Below are 22,499 nucleotides of genomic sequence, written 5' to 3' on the forward strand. Positions count from 1 at the left end.
CCAGGTGGAAGGAGCTCCTGAGCCAGCTGAAGCTCTTATTGAGAGCCACTGTTAAGGCAGAATTTCTGTTTAGTACACTTTAATCACAACAGTTTTGCTTTACTTTCTTGAAACGGGGTTGCCCGGCTGGTTCCCCAATAATTGCTGGGGCTATCCTGACCCCTCCTGATTGTGACAATATTTATTGAGTCCATGTATCTTACAAAGATCAAATGAAACTTGAACTTTAGATCAATGGAAGGACACAGCACTAAGAAGAGTATTTAGGTCAGACACACCACAGGACCTCTGGAGCTTGTCTGACTATGAAGAACGTGCCTTTGCAATTTCTTATTGCATTTAGCATTCCAGTTTGAACTTGAGAGTGGGCAGATGTCATCATTCGTGGGAAGAACATTATCGCCTGTTCCTATAGTCATGGTGGAACCATGTGGATTCTGTTACAGGAGTTACAAAGAAGCCAGCCGCAGTCCAAGTGAAATGAAATGTGGGCAGCCATCCCAGATGATATAGATCGGCGAACATTTGTCACTCAGTCATTCCGCGCTGTCAGCAGAAGCTAACGGCGTTCATTTTGAACATCTGTGACATTTCATCAACTGCCACGAACTATGGCTGCTGCACAAACAGAAACGTTTTTGAAGGTATGGAATTTTCATCTTTATCATAAATTAGGGTTTATATAGGACTTTGTAATTGGGCTTTGTCCCTTTATTAAAATTACAGCAAGAAAGGAAACTAAACAACACAAGATTTTCAAACTCTCTTAATGCAGTTTGGGGTCATGGGAGGACAAAGCCCACTGAGGCAGCAGCAGCAGCAACAGACACAAAACCAGAATCTGCCCTGAGCGGCACGTCAGCCTATTGCAGGATGCAAGTAAGCAAATGAAAGCAAACGGATAGAAGTTGTCACATGCAAAGATGGCACTTTAAATGTGTTTGCGCCATCGAGGATGCCTTCTGATAGTCAAATACACAAAAATCATTTGCTTGTCCGAGAGGATTCTTTTAATTGGCTGGGACACCCGACTTCATTCAAAAAACTAAAAAACTCCCACCAAAATATGCCAAGCCCAAACATAGTCACTCAATTAGTGACAGGCTAGGACTTAATGGCTTTAATATTTGAGCATGAAAATGGCTGCGGCTTTAAGACAAGTGGCAGTCGGACGTTGCTACATTATACATACTAACCTCCGTTCACTGGAAACTGCTGTGCTTGTATTACAAATCAGGGGAGCAAGAGGACATTGCGTTACATGTAAGCTGAGCAGCCTGGCAGGTGGGTGCTGTATGAGGGTGTTGAGTGATTCCTGAGATCACTCAGGTGGACAAGCCTTTTCTCTGTATCTGTTCTGCACGATGTAAACACAAAATGAGGGACAGCCATGCTTCGACCACCTGTAGCCATTGTGTCCCACGCAGGGTTGCAGGGCCGGCAGTGTTGGGTTCGCAGAAGAAAAATGAGCGAGTCTGATAGTCTGAGACCACTATGCTGCAAACTGAGAGCGAGGGTCCAGCATACAGTTGTGTACTGTTTTGCGTGGCATGGAGCGCCCGTACTTGGCATCCAGAAGGACAGCTGAGTAAATCTTAACACCGCATGGCAAGAATCCTTTGCACTAACTCTGCCAGAATTCCAAATATTATTGTTCTAACAGGGTTTTAAAGGGTCATTCCAACAGAAACGCGATGCGCCCAAGCAAGTTACCAAAACCTAACAATCTTAAGTTGTAACAGAATCCCTCTGTAAGCAAAACCCTCTTCATTGTTCACCTTCAGCAACCAGAATTTCAGATCTTTGAGTCACCTCCATCAGCAGAATGGTTTGGAATTGTGAGTCTTCATGATATGGTTGCCACTGCTAATTAAAGGTATTACTTTCAGAATTCACTCATGTGGGATATTGTTGCTCAGGAATTCGCTCAGAACGACAAGACTCTCCTCTCAGTGTCACTCACCTTCCCTCAGAGAGGAGCAACAACGTTAGCAGGACCCTCCTTTAAAGCAGCCCTTCAAGCCAATGGAGCTAAAGGGAAACGGCTGTCTCAAGGAGGATGAGCAGCTGAGGGGGACGTCGTCCTGGAGCAAAATAATTTTGTTATGTGGACTTAGGAGCCGCAAGCATGTGGTGATCTCTGAAGCCAAGTAACATCCAGAAGAACAAAAGTAACAGAAGAAAAAGAGTTTTACTGTCAAAGCAGGTCAACAATCAAAGCAAATAACTGATAAAAATACAGGGGTTAAAAAGAACAAAAACCCAAACCTTCCGGCCTTCCTGTTTACACCTTGCTTAGTTTACCTCTAATCTCTTTACCCGTCAAACCGTTAGCAATGGCTTCCTCACCAACTCCAAGCCTGTCATATACTGAATAGAGGAGCTTTTTAAGCTTGAATCTGGAAACCCATCATTGTAAGCCTTTCCAAGTATGCCGCCGGCACTCAAGTGTGTGTGTTATTGGTGGATGGCCAGACTGTCTGTCCTCTCCAATTTAACCCGCAGCTCCCTCTAGTGGCCTGGGGGGCATTAACAAGGGTAGCAAAGCTATTTTGTACCCTTAAGGTTTTTCTTTAAGCACAAAGAATCTGCATATGACATTAGTTTTTGAGTTCAGTTAGTATTTATAGATCTGAAAATTACAGCCATGTGCCAATTTACGGCCGATTGAGTTAAAACAATTCATACTTACGGCCAAGGGCCATGAGAAAACAATAGGGTAATAATGATTTAGAAACGGACAAAACCAACCACAGCAATAAATCTTTCGTTAAGAGAAGGTGGGGCTGCATTGCCCACATAGAGCAGCGCTAAACCTTAGAGATATGAGACCTTGTGAAATGATAAGTATCATCAGCATTTCTTGACCTTTATGGTCCTGACTCCTGTAACCCAGTTTTGCATTTTTTAAGTTTATTGAAGACCCACTAGCAGCAACTGCAAACCATTCCCTTGGTGAAACGAGCTTGACTGTATGCCCCCATAGGTTAAAACAAGTTAACATCATGCAGTGCTGCTGATCACTTAGGCAACCCACTATAACCCAGTCACGGACCAATGATGGCAACCCCCAAACCATTGCTGGTAACCTGGTTTGCAACCCTGTGGCTTACATTAGTTGACCCTCCACGACCCATTCGCAAGCCAACAATGTCACGAACAGTGTTTAAGCAGCACAGACCCACCATGTGGCCACCCAGACATGAAGATTGGTTTGTGCTCCTTTGTACCAGCAATTAAAGTATGTATACCGATGACCCACACCAGACCCTTACAGCCTCAATTGCAATGACCTGTACAGTTTGTGACTGACATATGGCTCCATTTTGACCAGCATTTTGCACCGTTTCTGAAGCCATTTTGTCCTTTTAGTGACATACTCATTTTGTGAGCCCCTTTGTCAGGATGCGACTCCTGATTGCCAGGATCATGGCCTCAGAGGTTATGACTTTTGATGTTGTTGACGTGACAGGTTAAAAGGTCAGTGGTGGCATCCGTTTCTCAACTGAGACTGCAGACAGAAGCAACCTTTTTGTTACCGAATCTCTGTGTAAATATTGTCCAGGTTACTGATCTCTAGGCTCTGAGTTGTTTGAGTCTGATTTTTTTATTCTTATTGTGATTCCGATGACAGAATCGTTACCTTCCCATTTATGACATACGTTTTATCTCAAGCTCCGATACCAAATTAAATCTGCTTGCTCTCCATCATGTAGCAGAAACACGTTGTGATGAGTCTCAGAATGGCTCAAGAAGGGAGAGTATAACGGGAATAGTGAACTGAGAGAGAGACTAAGAGTTAGAGAGCCATCAAGACACACCCACACAGTCAGCAGCCCGCTTGGTCTCTGTTGTTTAAGGATTTCTCTTTTAGCTTCTTTGGTGGAAGAGCCTATTCGGTAATCCCTGGGGTTGAATCCCATCATTACTGCTATCTTATAGAGGAGGAGCAAGCGAGAGCGGTGGGGTCACCCTGAGCAAATTCCACCATGGAACTGAATGCTGAAAACATTCAGTTTCTTTTTCCGGTTTCTTTGTGGTGGTGGCCTGCGCCACCACCACCTACTCAAAGCATCATGATGCACCAACATTGATGGACTGAAAGCCAGAAGTTTACGTGACCAGTGTGGCAATAGGGGGCAGTAGTGCACCCTCGAACCCTCAGGTACTGAGACCAGGTAACAGTCCAAGACTCTTTTATTTTCTTTCCACAGTGCACCAAGCACCTTCCACACTCTTCACAAATAAACACACTCCAATAAACACAATAACCTCTCCTCCTCGCCCAGACACTTTGCTCCTCTCCCACCCAGCACAGCTCAGTGTCTGGACTGAGGCACGTCCTTTTATAGCCCCTGACCCGGAGGTGTTCCTGTCCCAGCAGTACACAGTTCCTTATTCCTTCCGGGTCAGGGCAATCAGTCCATTACTTCAACCCGGGAGCACGCCATACCTTCCTGTCACGTGACCGTGACGTACTCCCGGGTCATAAGGCACAACAGAGCCCATAAGTCCCCCCACAGCGACTCCTGGTGGCGCCCAAGGTATCCAGCAGGGCTGTGTATAAACACCACAGAGTCCATAAGGCCCTGCTGGACCTCGGAGCACGATCCCGCTGTCTGGAGAGCTCCTCCTGTCGGCCTGGGGTGCGGACCATCTTCCACACCATTATCATCAGGTCCTTCCATGAAAACCCTAAATACAAAGAGGACTGTTTGACTTATGTTAGGTAGATTGCCCAGAGGGGACTGGGCGGTCTCTTGGTCTGGAACCCCTACAGATTTTATTTTTTTCTCCAGCTTTGGAGGTTTTTTTTTTGTTTCTTCTGTCCACCCTGGCCATCGGACCTTACTCTTATTCTATGTTAATTAATGTTGACTTATGTTTATCTTTTATTGTGTCTTCTATTTCTCTATTCATTTTGTAAAGCACTTTGAGCTACATTTTTTTGTATGAATATGTGCTATATAAATAAATGTTGATTGATTGATTGATTAGGTGACACACCATAATCAAATTGTATAGGCGTGACCATCAAAGGTAGACATGACATACAAATAGATATCATTCTAAATCAATTTTGTAACTTGTTCTCATGCGTTGCTTGACATACTCGCACATTATTATTATAATTTTTTTACCTTTTACTTAACTGAAGACCTGAATTATTGTTTTTTTCCAGCCAACAGATCAGCAGCTTGTCTCACACTCCTGGTATTGACCAGCATCACCAGATTGCCACTTCAGCTCTCTCATTAAAAGAGAAGCAACTGTACTGCAAAGCAGATTGCCTCGACAATGTGAAAAGCTCTGGAGTTACAGTACAAGCATGGAGGAGTGTTTCTATTTAACTCTCATTAATACTTGTCACCAAATATTGAATGAGTAAAACTGGGGGAGTTTGAGCAAAGGTTCTAGAATGCCGTCAACAAACGGGAATCTGATGTGCCAGTAGGGCTAAGAGAGTACGACTTAGCTTAGATCTCCAGGCATCTTGTTCGACGATGTGTTGATGTTCAAGAAGATTTGGATGCAACAGGAAAAATATTAGAAGAAGCTGGCCATTATGGAAACTCTGAACTGGGAGTGACAAGCAACATCTAAGTCAAAATACAAAATAAGAATCCTAACATTAAAATATTCTTGGAAGAGTCTTAGTCTTCTTCTAACACTAAAAGCAGCAAAAAAGAGTAACAGAGACTTTGTTTTTTATTTCAAATTAGCCAAAGAATTCTTGAATATTCAATCCACTATATTAATCAGGGGCCATATGCTGATATCACCTGACCAAGTGACTGGCAATGGACATCCCTACGATACACAATATGGCTGCAACCACCACAAAATAATGCAAAATAGCAATGCCCACGGTAAACAATAAACCATAATGTTTTGAAAGTGAGTCATCAAAAGAACGATGAGAAATATAAAGCACCAGAAACTACAGTCTCTCAAGGAGTTCAAACCTTACTGGTGTGCTTTCACATTTCACAGTGTGAGTGCTGGACATTTACCTACCCACAAATCTGCCAGTTAATATGAGCAATGCCCCTTCAGTCTCAGCTTTTAAATCAGGTTGAAGACTTGCTACTTCAGACCAGCATACCCCGACTAGAGCTGCTGATTAGCTGTGCATAGTGCATCTCTGTTTGTCAGCCATTTGTAAAGAAATATAAGTAATGCAATATTTGTAACTGTGAATAACGATTCTCTATTCTATTTCACTTCAAGTGCCACATCTCTATTACCAGGTTGATCGCTTGCATATGGAAAAAGTCATCTCAGTTAAAGAACACAGAATGACCAGGAGGAGGTAGGCGGCTAGTTGGCCGAGGTCTCCAGGCCTGTCACTGTGTCTGACTTTGTTTTTGCCTCTCTTACAATTTCATCTCCTGGCCATAGTTCATCAGTTAATTAATGTGGCAGATATTGTTGGATTTCATTTATGTTAATCAGTATCAACCTTCTTCTCAGTGTGTTTGCTATATATGTGAACCACTTCTGTATTTAGTAATTAGTGTAATCTATACTTGTGTTTTACCTTAGAATTGTTCACAGCGCTCTGTGCCAGCAATCAGTGAAGAGTGTTATAAAAAAAATAAGTTGTAATTGTAATATGAGGGCAGAGTAACAGTGGAAGATGGCACTGGACGCACTCCAGTACAGAGAGCTGACTTCAATGAAAGATACCATCATGATTGGGGACACATTTCAAATGAAGGTACAGTGCTAAGCTTTGTCACTTTAAATGGGTTTGACTCCTGGCTGGCATACTTTTTTGTCAAAGACTTACTTGTTCTCACAGTGTACACATAGATTTCCTACAACAATCCAAAAAATCCTGCTAGGGTGCCAGTGGAGCCTACTAAGTAAGGCACTAGAGGGTAAACCACAAGGTGCCACTCTACCCACTGTGCGGTCCTGAGCAAGTCACTTAAACGGCATAAATGTCTTTTTATGTATATTTGTAAAATGTGTGTGTATGTGTGTATATATATATATATATTTATTTAATGTAATATAATACAGTATATATTTTTATATAGTATATAATATATTGTGGCAGACTGCTGGGGATCCTGCCCAGCCGGGACGCCTGGAAGGACCGGGAGAGGGACAATTCCTCCCCTGGACCACGAGAGGGCAGCCACTCTGGTCTGCTTTGGGGCCACGGGAACAGAGCTTAAAAGCTCAACCCTGCTGGGGGGCACCTAGAGGATTGTGGAGCCCTGGATTGTAGCACTTCCGCCACACTCGGAAGTGCTGCCGGAAGATCATCATCATCAAGCACCTGGAGCACATCCAGGGCATTATAAAAGGGGCCGCCTCACTCCGTTAGTTGAGCCGGAGTCGGGAGGAAGAGGCCAGAGCTTGTGAGGAGAGGAGAAGAGGCGGCAGAAGTACTGAGAGAGAGTGAAGGAAAGAAGGGACTGTGAGCGATACAGCTGATGTGGACATTGTGTGGTGCCGTAAACACAAAGGAAGATTAAACGTGTGTGATTTTGGACATTTGCTGTCTGTCTGTCTGTGTTTGGGGGACATATAATACAATATAATACAATACAATGCACAGTACTACTACTACACTACTGTGCGTTGTCACATGCATGCACATGGGAGACACCTCAAAGGCTTAGGTAATTACCATCACCGGACCAGGGGTTGGTGCTGTTTACTAATACCTTCTCTTCTCCTCCCTCTGCAGAATGCAAGATTGACAGCCACTCCAACTCTGACATCACTTCCATGTCTGTCTGCCTGCACCCTCCCCTTCCTGCCACTTCAACTTATAACCTGGAAATCAGCCATCTTGTTTCAATTCCTATACAGAAGCCCCAGTCTGAAACGCCTACTCCACATTTACTGTGTGTTTTCTTAGTTTTTTTCTCAGTGGTCACCAAGGAGGTGCCCCATCTCTTTACCTTTCTTTGTGTCCAACATTACAACATATGGTGTATACACAAATTGTACGGTTTTGTGTTATGAAGAACTTTAAAGGTGCTGAGCCTGCAAAGTCTCTTTATAAAACAAGGACTTGTAATGTTCATTTGTTCGCTGTCAATTATAAATATTCTTGGCATGGGTGTGCAGGTCACTGGTCTCCAAGATATCCTCTAGGACTGTCTCTTGTATTGCATTCTCAGCTGACCACCCCAAGTCCTGAAAGATGCAAATTCACAAAACGGAAACACAGTCAGTACTGTATGGTTACATAATGGCGTATTACCTAGTTATCTGTTGATGGAAGGCCCACTTTTTTTTTTGCTTCAGGCATCCCAAAATGCATTAGTCAGTTTGCCGGAGTGCCTTAGGAAATGAGAAAGTATTTAAAGTTTTCTTCATCTTCATGCATGAGGATGAGTGCCAGAAACGCGTCAGGGACCTCATGGCCCAGCTGCATGGGTGCAGCATACTAAATAAGTAATAATGCAGCCGGCCGTGAAATCTAACAGCGGTATTCAGAACAGCACTTCGACGGAGTGCTGTGTGAGACTCAACAGAAGTACGCCCATTCGTCTTTCTGATTTTACTGGTTTTTTTTTCTATTTAAGCAAAACTATTGCCATCATGACCCTGGTGCTGGCAGTGTTTTTGTTCTTTACCTTCTTAGCCGCATTTTAAATGTTGCAACATCATTTTTCTGACAGGTGAAACCATTTGGATTGAGATGACTAGAAACAGCCTGTTGTCAGTAACTGACCTTGTACTGTAACACGGCCCTCCTGCATTTGGCAGGGCTAATTAATTAAAATTTTATAGTTGCCAGCCTTGATACATCACAGTAAAGAACTGTAGGGATTTGCATCCTCGTGCATTTGACTGACAGGAATAAAGAAGACAGCCACAAGAGGGCACTGTTGGAGTGTGACTGCTCTGCATCTTCAAAAGAGGATGAATGCCAATACTCATCTGCCCCGCTCTGCTCCGCCGTCTCACGGTAGCTTGAAAGGCATTAGCAAGGCTTTGACGAGCAACAGAAATAAATGAATGAAATTTGGATGCCTAATAATTAAATGTCATCTGCAGCCTTGTCAGAAGACGTATACGGTAACAGAGTGGAGAAACCATTTGCAGAAGAGCCTAAGCTGATGCCAAGTCACTTGCTTTTCTGCTCATGGGTTCAAGTATTGGGGGGTTGATCAGTAGCAGACAAGGTGCAGACCAGTAAAATAAGCCAGCCATGAAGAGCGCTAAATTAGACTGAACATGATCTTTGTTGGGTGGCATGGTGGCGCAGTGGGAAGCGCTGCCGCATCGCAGTTAGGAGACCCGGGTTCGCTTCCCGGGTCCTCCCTGCGTGGAGTTTGCATGTTCTCCCCGTGTCTGCGTGGGTTTCCTCCCACAGTCCGAAGACATGCAGGTTAGGTGTATTGGCTATCCTAAATTGTTCCTGGTGTGTGTGTGTGTGCCCTGCCCGGGGTTTGTTTCCTGCCTTGCGCCCTGTGTTGGCTGGGATTGGCTCCAGCAGACCCCCGTGACCCTGTAGTTAGGATATAGCGGGTTGGGTAATGGATGGATGGATGATCATTGTTTGTTTTTGAAAGGTGAACATATTGATATAAAATAAAATATAGGGTGGCACAATGGAGTGGTGCTCGTAGACCCAGTACATTTAAACTGTGCATATGGGGGTCTTTCCTACAGCAACCCCAACGACACATAGGTTTTAAATGGAAATGCAAGGGTGAGTGAGCTCTGCGATAAACTGGTGGTCTGTCCATGGTTTGATTTCTGTCTTTCACTCCATACTGCGGGTATCGGCTCCAGCACCCCAAAATCCTGAAATGGATCGACAATGAAAAGCATTTCAAATCAATTTCAAGATTGTGTACGTGCAACTATCCATCCATCCATTATCCAGCCCGCTATATCCTAACTACAGGGTCATGGGGGTCTGCTGGAGCCAATCCCAGCCAACACAGGGTGCAAGGCAGGAAACAAACCCTGGGCAGGGCGCCAGCCCACCGCAGTACATGCAACTGCCAGAATATTAACTTAAGCCTGGGCCAGAGGGTACAGAGACAACTCTGACACATTAGTCTAATTGATTGCTTTTTGGCTCATTTGTGTTGGAGGGAAGGGGCTGCTCTCTAAAAGATTTACCAGTGAAAGTGTTATTTCTGACTACAGACATAGGCCTCCATAACAGGCTAAAGACGCGAGACGCTGCTCTTCTTTGGGCATCGTTACATTCAGAATTCTGCGGTGTGCACCACTGTGATCTAAATAATTCATCAAGAGCAGATCTAGAAAGTTGGCTTTTCAGCTGGTATAGTAATGAGGTCTAAATATAATTATTACTGACCCGCAAGCTGGCATGAAGACAACATGAGAATAAGACAAAGCAGGAGGAGGCCAGAAATATTTGGGAAATGCTTCAGTGCTTTAACAGAATGTCAGCACTATTAACTTGAGCTCTATTAATGGAGATGGTGCATCTGGTGTGTTAAGAAAACAAACAAATTATGTCCAATTGCTATTTTATTTCCTTGTATCGGAACGGAATGAGAGCCCAAGAGCATAATTAAAAAATATTCAAGTAGAAAAGTACAATTTGGCTCTACTGTCTGCACATATGGGGATGGGAAAGGAAAAGAAAGGGGAAGGGGGGGGGTGACAGGGGTGACAAACACACATGTCCACCAATAAGCTGTCTTTCTCTTACTCTCACACCTACTTTGTCTTCCAGCCTTTGATTTTAGACCACGTCCAGACTCGAGATGGTGGCAAAAGACCTGTTCAAAGGCTTCCAGTTCAACATGGTCATATCTAGTGCCAACCTCCAACAAGGTTGGTGGCGAGTACGGCAAATCCCCTTTACTGCCCATATTCTGCTCTTCTTGTAGCAGTGTTGATATCCATGCCCATCCAATCTCTGATATCATCCATCCACCTCTTTCTCTGTCTTCCCTGCTTCTCTTTCCCTTTGTACATCCTTAAAGAATTTTCGTCTCTAAGTGTCCCCGTCGACTGGCCACACTACTCCGCTTTCAGTTGCTGCATCTTAAGCAGCGGCTGGCTGTCTTCCTTGATGTAACCCACTCATCTGTTTTATGTCCCATCAAAGAAACCTTCAACAAATCAATAGCATCCTGATCCTTCCTTACTGTCCACCCCTCACTTCCATACGCTGCAATCGCCCATATGAGTATTCATAATAGTCACAGTCTCCTCCTCATGTCCAAGTCACGCTTACCAGTTTCTTTGATCACTGAAGCAGAAGTAAGTGGAAGACTCCAGTATCTTTTCTGCAGTAATTATCTTCACTGAATGATATCCTCTCGCTGACACCATTATGTTTATGTAAGTGACATTGACTAGCTTGATTTACCTCGGCCAACTAGTTCTTGTAAATCAGATTCTGAGGTAGCTATCAAGACAATGTCAAACGCATACCTCAAGTCGTTAGCAAGACGTCAGCCAATTTTGAATGCTTTCTCGAGTCCCTGTAACGCCTCAGTCCTCCCAATTCCTGCATACAGATGAGAAAGGCACGCGGAGACAATACACGAAGGTCTCACACCACTCCTGACCTTAAACCAGTCAGATTGCCTGTTGTCTTTGGAATAACTGAGACAATTATTTGGGACAGTTCAGGGAAATCCACTAAATAGAAATAGATTTTTCAGGGGTACCATGCCACCAATATGTCTTTTTTCTCACCCCTCAGAGCCACTATCAGCTGATAAGCCATCTTACCAATGTCCAATGCTGCTGCACCCTATTTTACATGCCATTCACGTCTCCCAAGTCTCAAAGTCCCCTTATCTTCCAGCACTTGGTTCACTTACAATCTCCAGGTTGACAGAGTCAGATTGTGCACAGCTCAGAGGAGATGCTAGAATTCCAATAGACGAGGTCAATTTATTGGACTCTGACGCTGTTTACACTATAAATTAGCCGGTTTCCACTCACCCATGTAAACGTATCCCTGCTTTTTCTTTCATCCTCAGGCACTCGCATCCCTTACTCACCATACGACTTTATGATCTCCAGCAGGAGAAGGTGGACAACATGCAGTATTTAAGTATTCTGACATATTTGGCCTATGACTTGAAATGAGGCCTGTAGCCCAAAACCAGCAAAGTTACACCTTGCCATGTACAGCATATAATTTGTATATGTCTAGAGGTTTGGGGGGTACTGTATATGAATAATATGAAAATAAGACATTTGACAAATGAGAAGAGACCATTCAGTCCATTCCGAACATTTGTTTAGCAAATAGCCAAGCTGTCCTAATTGCTCATCCAGATACTTCTTAAATTCTCCTTCACCAGACAAATACAATATGATACGATTCTGATATACTGTATTGTCTCTTGACTACTGTTCGTAATTGCTCAAAACACGGGCAGCCCGTGGCAAAAGCAATCTATAAAACAGAGCCCATTTTGACACTAAAGTAGCGCACGTCAAATAATGGGACAGTAACAGAACACTGGCTTAGACAGTGATGAATCTGCAAAATTACGCCCATGGCCAACTCTTTCTTATGGTCAGCCGGAGAAAAGTAGGTGCTCAGAGAAGACAGAAGTCAGAGGACGAGGTCAGGAGGCAAAGTTGACAATGAAGGCGCAAGCAGATGTCTGAAAAACCTCCGAACCAAAGTCAAAGTCAAAAATAAAGCTGCAATGGCTCCTTAAGCCAATTTATTTTAATTGTTCCTTGTTACAGTTTTGCTGGGGCTCTGTCACTTGTTTTGGTTTATTTTATTTGTGCTTGGTTATTGTTTATTTGCTAATTATTTTTGCTCATTAAAATGTTTTTATGGTCATTTCTTTCTTTTTTCCATACGCTCCTTCCTGTTCTTCAATCATTTTGTAACTTTCTCTTGTGTTTTAATAATGTCAGTTATTAGTCGTATTCTATTAATCTGTATGTTGAGCCCAAGGGGGTGGGGCCTCCTTTTGTTGTTGGATCCCTTTGTGTTTCCTCTTTTCGGGTTTGTATTTTCCTTGGTTTTCAACTCTTGCTATACTTTAATCGCTTTTGTATTTTGGACTTTGTGAATTTATTTGAGATATTTTCTGTATTAGTTTTGCTCCTTTATGTTTAGTTCTTTCACACACGTTTAACATTGTTGGAGTTTTCAGATTTTTGGAAATGTTCTTCGACTTTTATTAAATTAAACATATCAGTCTTGTCATTTGGTCAGGAGTTTCCGCAGCTCCCCTCTACCATTTGGAGTTTTGCTTTTTTAAGTGTGTTTGTCCTTAATGCCTTTTTTGAAGTTTTATGGTCTGAATCACAACACCCCTAACTAACAATAACCCTTGTGAATCCGAACACAAGTGAAGTGAATCCGAACCCTTGAATGCCAGAAGCTGTGCTACATTGTCCTATATAGACAGGACATGTAATAGATAAGGTTCGTTAAAAAATGTTTTTCTCCTTGGATACATTTTTAATGAGTGTCATCCATCCATCCATTATCCAACCCGCTATATCCTAAGTACTGGGTCCGCTGGAGCCAATCCCAGCCAACACAGGGTGCAAAGCAGGAAACAAACCCCGGGCAGGGTGCCAGCCCACTGCAGTTAATGAGTGTCATTTATGGCTTATTCTTGGTTTGGGTTACCCAGGAAAATATTGGATTGGTTAATCTCTTTTATATTTTTTTAATTCAAAGAAGTTTATTTTATTTAACATCTTGCTTTAAAAAGTTCTGCGATGCCATTGTGTTTTCACATTGACTTATTTTGCTGATGCCTTTGTCCAGGGTGACTTACAACAATTGAAGTACAACTGAGATACATTTCTTTTTTTTTTCCAATTGGTGTGACTTTCTCAGGATCACACAGTGTCAGTAGGGGCATTTGAACCCACAACCTAAGGATTTCAAGTCCAAAGTTTAAACCACTACACCACATTGTATTTGTTGTGTGCACGGCTATTTAGAGCCATCATGGGCGTGGTGGGCATGGGGACATGTATTAAGGGGTCACACTCCAGACATTGTATTGGAGACGCTATAGAAGCTGGCCATTCAGACTGGCCGTCTTTCAGCTTTTCAGATAACTTTTTAAAAGAAAGGATCTCTGCATGTATCTCTAGTTAACTCTTCGGTATTTAGACTTCTGCTCGTCTCTTTTAGACTTCGCCTTTGAATTACGTTCTGGCTTTGACACTCAGTTTAATTTTTATCTATACTTTCGATCCTCGTTTGATATAAAGGACCAAATCGTAATCAACAGTGAGATGGTGGTCCATGACTAAGTGCAGAGTGTTGATGATTTTGTTCATTTAGGAAGAAGGTTTAGAATGTGGATTGATGGCATGACATTTTGTCATGCTGCAACACAGGGTTCAATGCTGTCCTCTAAAAACTTCACCAAATCTGCTTTCATCTTACACCCCGAAGGCATGCTGTCATGTCTCAGTCAAGGTTCTCCCCCTGGCTGGGGTTCAAATTCACATTTCGTTCATTCTTATTCTTTTATTTACATTGTTTATATGCATCATTCTTTATTTTTGCTTTGTTATGTTCCATGTGTTTTGTAGGTGGTCCCTCAAGAGGCAGGGCCACCTGCAAATTATTGTGAGGAAGTGCCCTCCACCCTATAAATCCAGAAGGTCTCCCACTGACCCTGGTGGTTCCTTGTGAATTTGCTCTGGCATTGGTGAGTTAAATGTGTTTTTGCGGTGCTTACACAGTTGGTTTATTTTGGAGTTTTGACCTTTATACTGGGGCGGCACGGTGGCACAGTGGGTAGCGCTGCTGCCTTGCAGTAAGGACATCTGGGTTCGCTTCCCAGGTCCTCCCTGCGTGGAGTTTGCATGCTCTCCCCGTGTCTGCGTGGGTTTCCTCCCACAGTCCATAGACATGCAGGTTAGGTGCATTGGAGATCCTAAATTGTCCCTACTGTGTGCTTGGTGTGTGGGTGTGTGTGTGCCCTGCGGTGGGCTGGCGTCCTGCCCAGGATTTGTTCCTGCCTTACGCCCTGTGAACGGGCAGACCCCTGTGACCCTGTGTTAGGATATAGTGGGTTGGATAATGACCGACTGACTGACCTTCGTACTCTGTGTTGGACTACGTTTCTGGATCACAGCATTGGGACTTTGTTTGCCTTGCATTGCCTTTGTGCTTTTGGAGCAATTCCTTTGTTCCTTGTGCCCCACGGAGCTTCACTGCTATCAAAGAGCATTTTGAGAATACACTTTTGAGTTTATAAAGATTCTGTGCCTGCCCTTAGTACAAGCTTGGGTTTGTGGGTGATCTCCTCCTCTAGCCGCCATTTGTTGGGAGTGCTTTTGGAACTTATTGGGTGTCCCAGTACACAACACATGAATGTGAGTTTAACTGGTCTGTGCTTAGCAGAAAGTGCCAAATAATCAAGTGCATAAAATAAACCTATGGCACAGGATGCCGTCCAAGAACATTCTACAACATTAGGTTTTCAGTCAAAGGGAAACCAACTTTGATACGTCAAAATTGACTACTAGACCCCTAAACCTGTTTAAGTAGTATAAAAACAGGCCAAAATGTCATGCTGTCCATTAGCATTGATTAATTTCAATAAATTAAATCTCTAACAACATTCAAAAAATGCATTCGATACTTCTGTCTATTAGGCAGAGGTGCTTGGGGAAATGTTCTCAAAGTGAAATGCAATAGAACACTAAAATTGCTTTGGATAAAATTTGATGAAATGATGACATTCGAATAGCAAAACAATCTGAGTGTCAACATTTCTGTGCCTTTTACGCCTAATAAAGTGACGAAAATTGGTTTAGAAAATGGGCTTCTCTCTGGCATGCTGGGAGATATTCATGATGGCTATAATAAATTGTGACTCTCCATCCCAATAGACTAACGTCAGGAATATGATTCTTGTAAATGCAGCATGGCATACCCTGTTGCACAGAGGTGCTGTGGATCTGCGGTACAGATCTCGCAGCATTTCAGCCTACCACTGCAGACTCCACATTTCACTGTTTCTGTTCGAACATCCACCTCAGGGATACTCGGGTGGGGGTGCTGACATAGAACTGGACAACTCGGGTCCCAAGTAAGCACACTGATGACAAGCCTTCTCAAGTAATGTCTTTTGAGTTATTGATATGAGTTTCTTCTTTGGGAGCAGGTGGGACTTGATGGCATTCTGGTGGGGCCTAAGATCCATTTTAGTTTGGAAAGTAGTTTAAGGTCAAGTCTTCTAGGGGGACACAACAGTCCAGAGTACATGCAGGGAATTATCTTGAGGCAAATGCAAACCATCAAATCGCTGAAACAAGTCCTAGTGGGCCCTTTTCTTATCACGGTCTCCCATAGGCTTTTCCTTTATTGCTATTTTAAGTCCATTTTCTGAGACAAACTGGGCTTGTATTGCTATTTTGTTATAAGCATTTCAGACACATAAAAAGTTGAAGGGTTACATCAGGCACAAGAAGTGTGCTCATGTCATTAAAACTAAGTGGAAGTGCATACGGAGTGACGCTCACCTTGACACCGCCTAGCCCAAGCCAGGCCACCTACTTTGTACCAGGCCGCACCCTTGGGCAGAACTTTTCATCTGCTTGCAGTTAGGATTTAACATACACTATAAAATTGAAAAGAGAACCTTTAGGGATTAATAAAGCTTCTGTCTATTGATCTCTAATGATATGCTGGTGTCGAAGGATTAATGTAAACAAGAAACATAACCAGAAAATGGTAACAAGAAGTAAGGGAAGGCCAGGTCAAAGCAGAAAATAACAAATAATCGAGTAAAATGGCAATCAGAAGTCAAAGGGCAAGAAGAGATTCAAAAGCAAAAGCAAAACCTGACACTGGGGACTATTTGTTCAAGAAGTTAACAATCGCTAGAACTGATATTCAAGACATTTCAGCCATGGAGGGATAATGTGCAATCATTTATATCATCGTATCCCGTGACATAATCGGCACAACAATTGCAATCACGTGATGCATCCTATTGTCCCGCATAAAAGGAAAAAAAGAAATGAGAGTAAAATAAAACATTTTTAAAAATCTAATTCTCATGATCAAAAAACAGATTTGACGTGATCAGAAAAAATCAAATTAAACCAAAATATACATTAAATGTGTACATTATTGCAGTGAACTCCAAATAGGATAAGTCAATTGCTTAAGTGGTTTATTTACTATTTATTTGAATGTAATCAAGTGACTAAAAGCCTAATTAAGATTAGGGTTAAAAAGCAATACTATAATTAAGGTAAACGTCAAGCAAATCCAAAAAGCCAAGTTACAAAAAATACAATAATGAAGAAATATCAAAAATACAATAATAAGAACAAAGTCAAGCAGTACAACAGCAGGATAAGTAACAACAGTAAAACCAAAACTAACCTTCGGCTAAATAATCCAAATTTTGTGAAAAGGGAAAAGGGGACTGGGGGTTACAAAAACCTTTATACAGAAAAGTCTCCAGTCACAGCCTCATTAACTACAAATGCAGCCTTGGGAGGCCCTGTCCCCTTAGGCACCACACAAATAACACCGAACAAGTCCTTCTTCTTCTTCTTCTCTCGGCTGCTCCCGTTAGGGGTTGCCACAGCGGATCATCTTCTTCCATATCTTTCTGTCCTCGTCATCTTATTCTGTTACACCCATCACCTGCATGTCCTCTCTCACCACATCCATAAATCTTCTCTTAGGCCTTCCTCTTTTTCTCTTGCCTGGCAGCTCTATCCTTATCATCCTTCGCCCAATATACCCCTCATCTCTCCTCTGCACATGTCCAAACCAATGCAATCCAACTTGAGCTGACCCTCTAATGTCCTCATTTCTAATCCTGTCCATCCTCGTCACACCCAATGCAAATCTTAGCATCTTTAACTCTGCCACCTACAGCTCTGTCTCCTGTGCCACCGTCTCCAACACATATAACATAGCTGGCCTCACTACTGTCCAATTAAAACTTAAAAAAAACAACTCAACAACAAAACAAAGTAGTTAATACAAATAAAACAATGTCCAAGGTAAGAGAAGATTTAATAAAAAAATAAAACAAAACATAAAACTAATGCCAGGAATGGAGCACCGGCAGAACCGCGACTCTTGTCGCCTGCAGTTATTTAACAGGAATATGACATCGGGGTCCCACTAATGTCAGTTCTTAGCCCTAAAAACTGCCTTTACAGTTTTATCAACAGGCTTTTGTAGTTGACGCCAGCAGCTTATGGTGTCTAATTGCTCTGCCGTCTTGACTCTTACTGTTTTGAATTTTCGACCTTCCGTTTAGATTGTGACCTACCACTCGAATACTCCCTTAATTTGCATTGAACTTCACTAATATGATAGGTAGTTTCTACCACGGTTCCCATTTCTATGGTGCTAGTTTTCATCTCTCTAAAAAAAAAAAAAATCCATAAACTTTGTTATCAGCATCTCTGCCCCTAAGAACCGCTACTTAGTCGTCCATAATTACAAATGACCTGGGTGTCAAAGGGCTGTTAATGATGAGGAGGAGAAGCATGGCCATGTGCAGGGTGGTGCCAGCTGCAACACAACGAGGGTTAAAAGACAGGCATCAGCACTTCACAGCCACATGCCACAGGCAGAAATTCCTTTCTTTTAAGTGACCATACAAGTGATATAAAGCCAATGCAGGCCCTTCTTAGGGAGCATTCACTTGGTAATTTTAATCCTGTTAGCTAGAGAGAATTCACCCACCATGCGCTTTAGTGTCTACTCTGACCTGGCTGAAGAGGTTATTGAGAAATTAATGGACAGCTTTATAGATTTAACACAAATTAACTGTGGCGGTAAATGTGGGGAAATCAATCTCTGGTAGAAGAAATGTAAAAGGCATGCAGCTACTTACAATAAAAAACTTAATCCACTCCGACTCTATAAATACTGTAGCTAGACAAAAGCCATTCAGGGAAGTAATTTGAAAGAAAGCCTTCAGCTTGATAATTGTGAAAGCCTCAAGAAGGCCATGCAGATGAGTTCAGGCCAAAAGTGGACTTCAGATGTGTTATAAAGAATGGATGTAAAAGTCCTGCTAAAAGTAACGGGGTGGGGGGTGGCGGGTTTGTGGCAGCACAGTGGTTAGTGCTGCCGCCCCACCAGCCCAGGCCCCCGCATCAATTGTGTGCAGTCTTCACCCTGTATCTGCAGGAATTTTCATGGATTTTGGGAATGGTGTCCAGGGATTCTGCCAGAATAATTGCTATCTTGCAATCCTTCAATGAAGAAAGCAGGCTTGGAAAATAAAAAGACAGATAATTAGGTGGGAATCTTTCCTACTTGAGAGGGTGAGGTCATTTTAAAATATTCTGGCTATCATGTGACAGGCTTCAGAACATTTTCGCAAAAACTGAATCCAGCTGATTGTCAAAACATATTTTAAGAAAAAAAAAATAGCATTATGAGACCTTCAGTGGTGACATAACTGTGAATGTATGAATACACTGGCCTAAATAAAGAAGCTTTGCAACAGCCTAGCACACCTCAATCCTCTCGTACCATCAAGGCCGGATTAAGACGAAACTGGGCCTGCTGCTGCAGCGCAAAAAAGGCCTATTTGTTCTCGCCATTGATGCCTGTGCATTCGACACTCACCGTACATGCGCACTCAGACCGACCAAGGAGCCTTAATTGCTTGCGACGCAACCAGCCAGCCTTTATAGAACATGAATAATAATAATGACGTAGTATCGTAACAACTCGAAAATTAACATCAAACTACATAACATCAACATTCAATAGCAATTGTCTGAAAAGTGCACTTAATGCAGAAAACCTAACAATGAAATACACAAAATTTCACAATTCTCTTACGAAACAAAGTAAGAAAAAATTAACTTGCAGAGACATTGGGTCAAAGTGACCCAGTTTAGGCTCTTGAGGGTAAAAATTTGTCCATGATATAAATTTCATAATAGACTAATAATCCTGTCGAGGATTTAAAAAATTCTAAACATCCATGCTGGGCCCACGGGCTGGCTTTTAGTTTTACCTTTACAGATAACCATTTAAATAGCCATCGATTTTTACTGTACAACTAAATTTCAAGGGGAAAAATTGACTATGTGGCACTTACCGAACAATAATAAATTGGCAAGAATCCCCAAGATATTGCAAAAAACGTAGCTAAATTACTAAGTAAACTGTTTAACGTAAAATTGATAGCATTAACTTGAAATCTTCGGTTAACAATAAACACAACGACATTATAGTTACGTCATAGTGCAAAGAACAATAGTAACTGTATAATAAGTAACGCTGTGTCTAGGCGTCCGAAAGTCGGACTCCATATTTCATTCTATTCATTCATTATTTTGAGGTTAATATAGCAAAGGAAAACTGTTCAGCTTCCGGAAAATTCTCGTCTGTTTTCATCTGGGCCTATTTCAGGAATGGGCCTAATGCTGCAGCATCAATAGCACCCACCTTAATCCGGCCCTGCGTATCCTTATGTCTGGCCAGCTTTACTTTTGAGAGCATTTTATTCTGGGGAGGTGACATTTACAGTCACAAGAGGACCAGAAGAGAAGACTCCTTGGTCATGCCATCAGGCTACAGCAGCATTTCTCAACCTTTAAGTATTTGTGACCTGAGTTTTCATAACAGTTTTAATCGCGCCCCCCCTAACATTTTTTTGAAATATAGATGCATATTTTATTATACCTACTTAACTTTTATCGACATTTATCTAACTCTATATTTATTGTTCTAGTATCAGAATGTAGTTTAAGTTAATTTGTTTTGGTTTCAACAGATTATTTTTTCATATTTTTGATTCTTGTTTTCTTTTTTTCACATCTTTGCGCCCCCATTTTTGTTACTTTGCGCCCCCCTAGGGGGCCCCGCCCTACTGGGCTACAGGATGTTTTCCCACGACCAAAAAAATATACTCAATACAAGATCCTTATCTAAACACTGGAACAAAAGAAAGTGATCCATTAACTGGGGCACACATGGACAGGGTCAAAAGGGAGGCAGGAACGAGGTCAAAACCCAAAGCACACTGGGACAAAGACAGAAGAAATATGTCAAATCTAAATACAGGATCAGGACAAAATGAAATCAAGATTCAAGACCAGAGATACACCAGAGAGTCTGAGGACTCCATGAAAATCAATGAGACACTGCTGAAAGCCCCAGACTCCTGGGATCACTTGACTGCTGAAATGAAGCAGCTACCTGGCAACTGTAACGGGGAGGCTTGGCCAAGCGCAGAAGACAAGGATGAGGCTGAAAGTGCGAAGATGAGTACGACAGGACTGTCTTGATGCCATCACTTTTACACTTTATTTCATGCAGGGGAACATTTACATTAAAATGAAAGCCTAAAGCAGGGTTGTTGAACTCCGGGCCTGGAGGTTTTCATTCTAACCCTTTTCCTAATCAGTGACCAGTTTTCATTAATAATTAACTCCTTTTCCTTCATTTTAATAGCCCTGCTTTTAAGGATTCTGCCCTCTGAATTGATTTCTTTCTTCATTAAATGACAGCCAAACAGAAATGAGACGTGAAATGAGCCAAAAGATGACCAGGTAAACTGCTTGATTTCAAACTTCAACCAATTTCACTCCAACCAGTCTCTTAATGAGAATGATAATAATAATAATAATTCTTTACATTTATATAACGCTTTTGTCACAACTCAAATTGCTCAGCAATTGCAGGTTAAGGGCTTTGCTCAAGGAACCAACAGAGCAGAATCACTTTTTTTGCCATTTACAGGATTAGAACTGGCACCCTTGTGTTTGCCAGTGCAGATCCCTAGCCTCAGAGCCACTTCTCGCTGCTAATTAAACTTATTATTTAATTCCATGGCCTGTTGCTGCTCTCATTTTGCCACAGAAGACATTTCCAAAACTGTTGATTTTTCTGTTTTTTTCTAAGAACACCATTAAAATTTTTTAGTGACCTGAGAGATGAATCATACTGTGACTTTCACATTTCTTTATTTTCAGATATTGTGTGATGGGCACAGGCGAGCTGGTCATGTGGCGGCTTGTTTTGTGTCTCATTATTGTTTGGCTGCTAATTTAAAGAAAAAGAGACAACTAAGGGGCCTGAGTCAAGTTAAATAAAACGAAGGCAAAAGAAGTTAATTAGCACCAAAAACTGGTCACTAATGAAGAAGATGGTTAGAATGAAAACCTGCAGCCACTGCGGCCCTCCAGGACCGGAGTTAGACACCCGTGGCCTAAAGTTACTGTTTAAAGTGCATCTCTTCAACATATTGCAGATAAAATGTGTGTAATGTGCAGTGTGATGTTTTTGGTTCTAGAAGTGTTTAAAAATATAACACATTAGAAATAATCATAATTAAAAAGATGAAAACCTGAACACGGTACACCAGTCTTGGCATCATTACACTTGCTGCCTGTGTCCTTTAGGATTGATTTTAAAATACTCTTAAATGTATATAAGGCACTACACAATCTAGAACCTTATTATATTTTCGGGTATCTCTCCCATTACTAGCATGGACTAGGAGGCCCCAAAGCATATAAATACCAAGAAGTCCAAAAGAACTTCCAAAAAAATGCCCACTAGAGGGGGACATCAC

General features: G+C 42.1%; 1 protein-coding gene and 1 long non-coding RNA gene across 5 annotated transcripts in view; one reads left to right on the top strand and one right to left on the bottom strand.

Annotated features, from left to right (window-relative positions):
• Positions 1-22,499, bottom strand: part of mmp17a (matrix metallopeptidase 17a) — a 198,813-nt gene that overhangs the window by 101,875 nt on the left and 74,439 nt on the right. The window lies entirely within an intron of this gene.
• Positions 374-8,048, top strand: LOC120540894. Of its 3 annotated transcripts, XR_005635892.1 has the most exons (4): positions 374-644; positions 5,183-6,313; positions 6,547-6,721; positions 7,706-8,048. It is a non-coding gene; the product is annotated as an uncharacterized LOC120540894 (long non-coding RNA). The 3 variants fall into 3 exon arrangements; XR_005635891.1 differs by having other exon boundaries at positions 5,183-6,721; XR_005635893.1 differs by having other exon boundaries at positions 6,232-6,721.

Source organism: Polypterus senegalus, chromosome 12 (genome assembly GCF_016835505.1).
Source record: "Polypterus senegalus isolate Bchr_013 chromosome 12, ASM1683550v1, whole genome shotgun sequence".
Classification (NCBI taxonomy): domain Eukaryota; kingdom Metazoa; phylum Chordata; class Cladistia; order Polypteriformes; family Polypteridae; genus Polypterus; species Polypterus senegalus.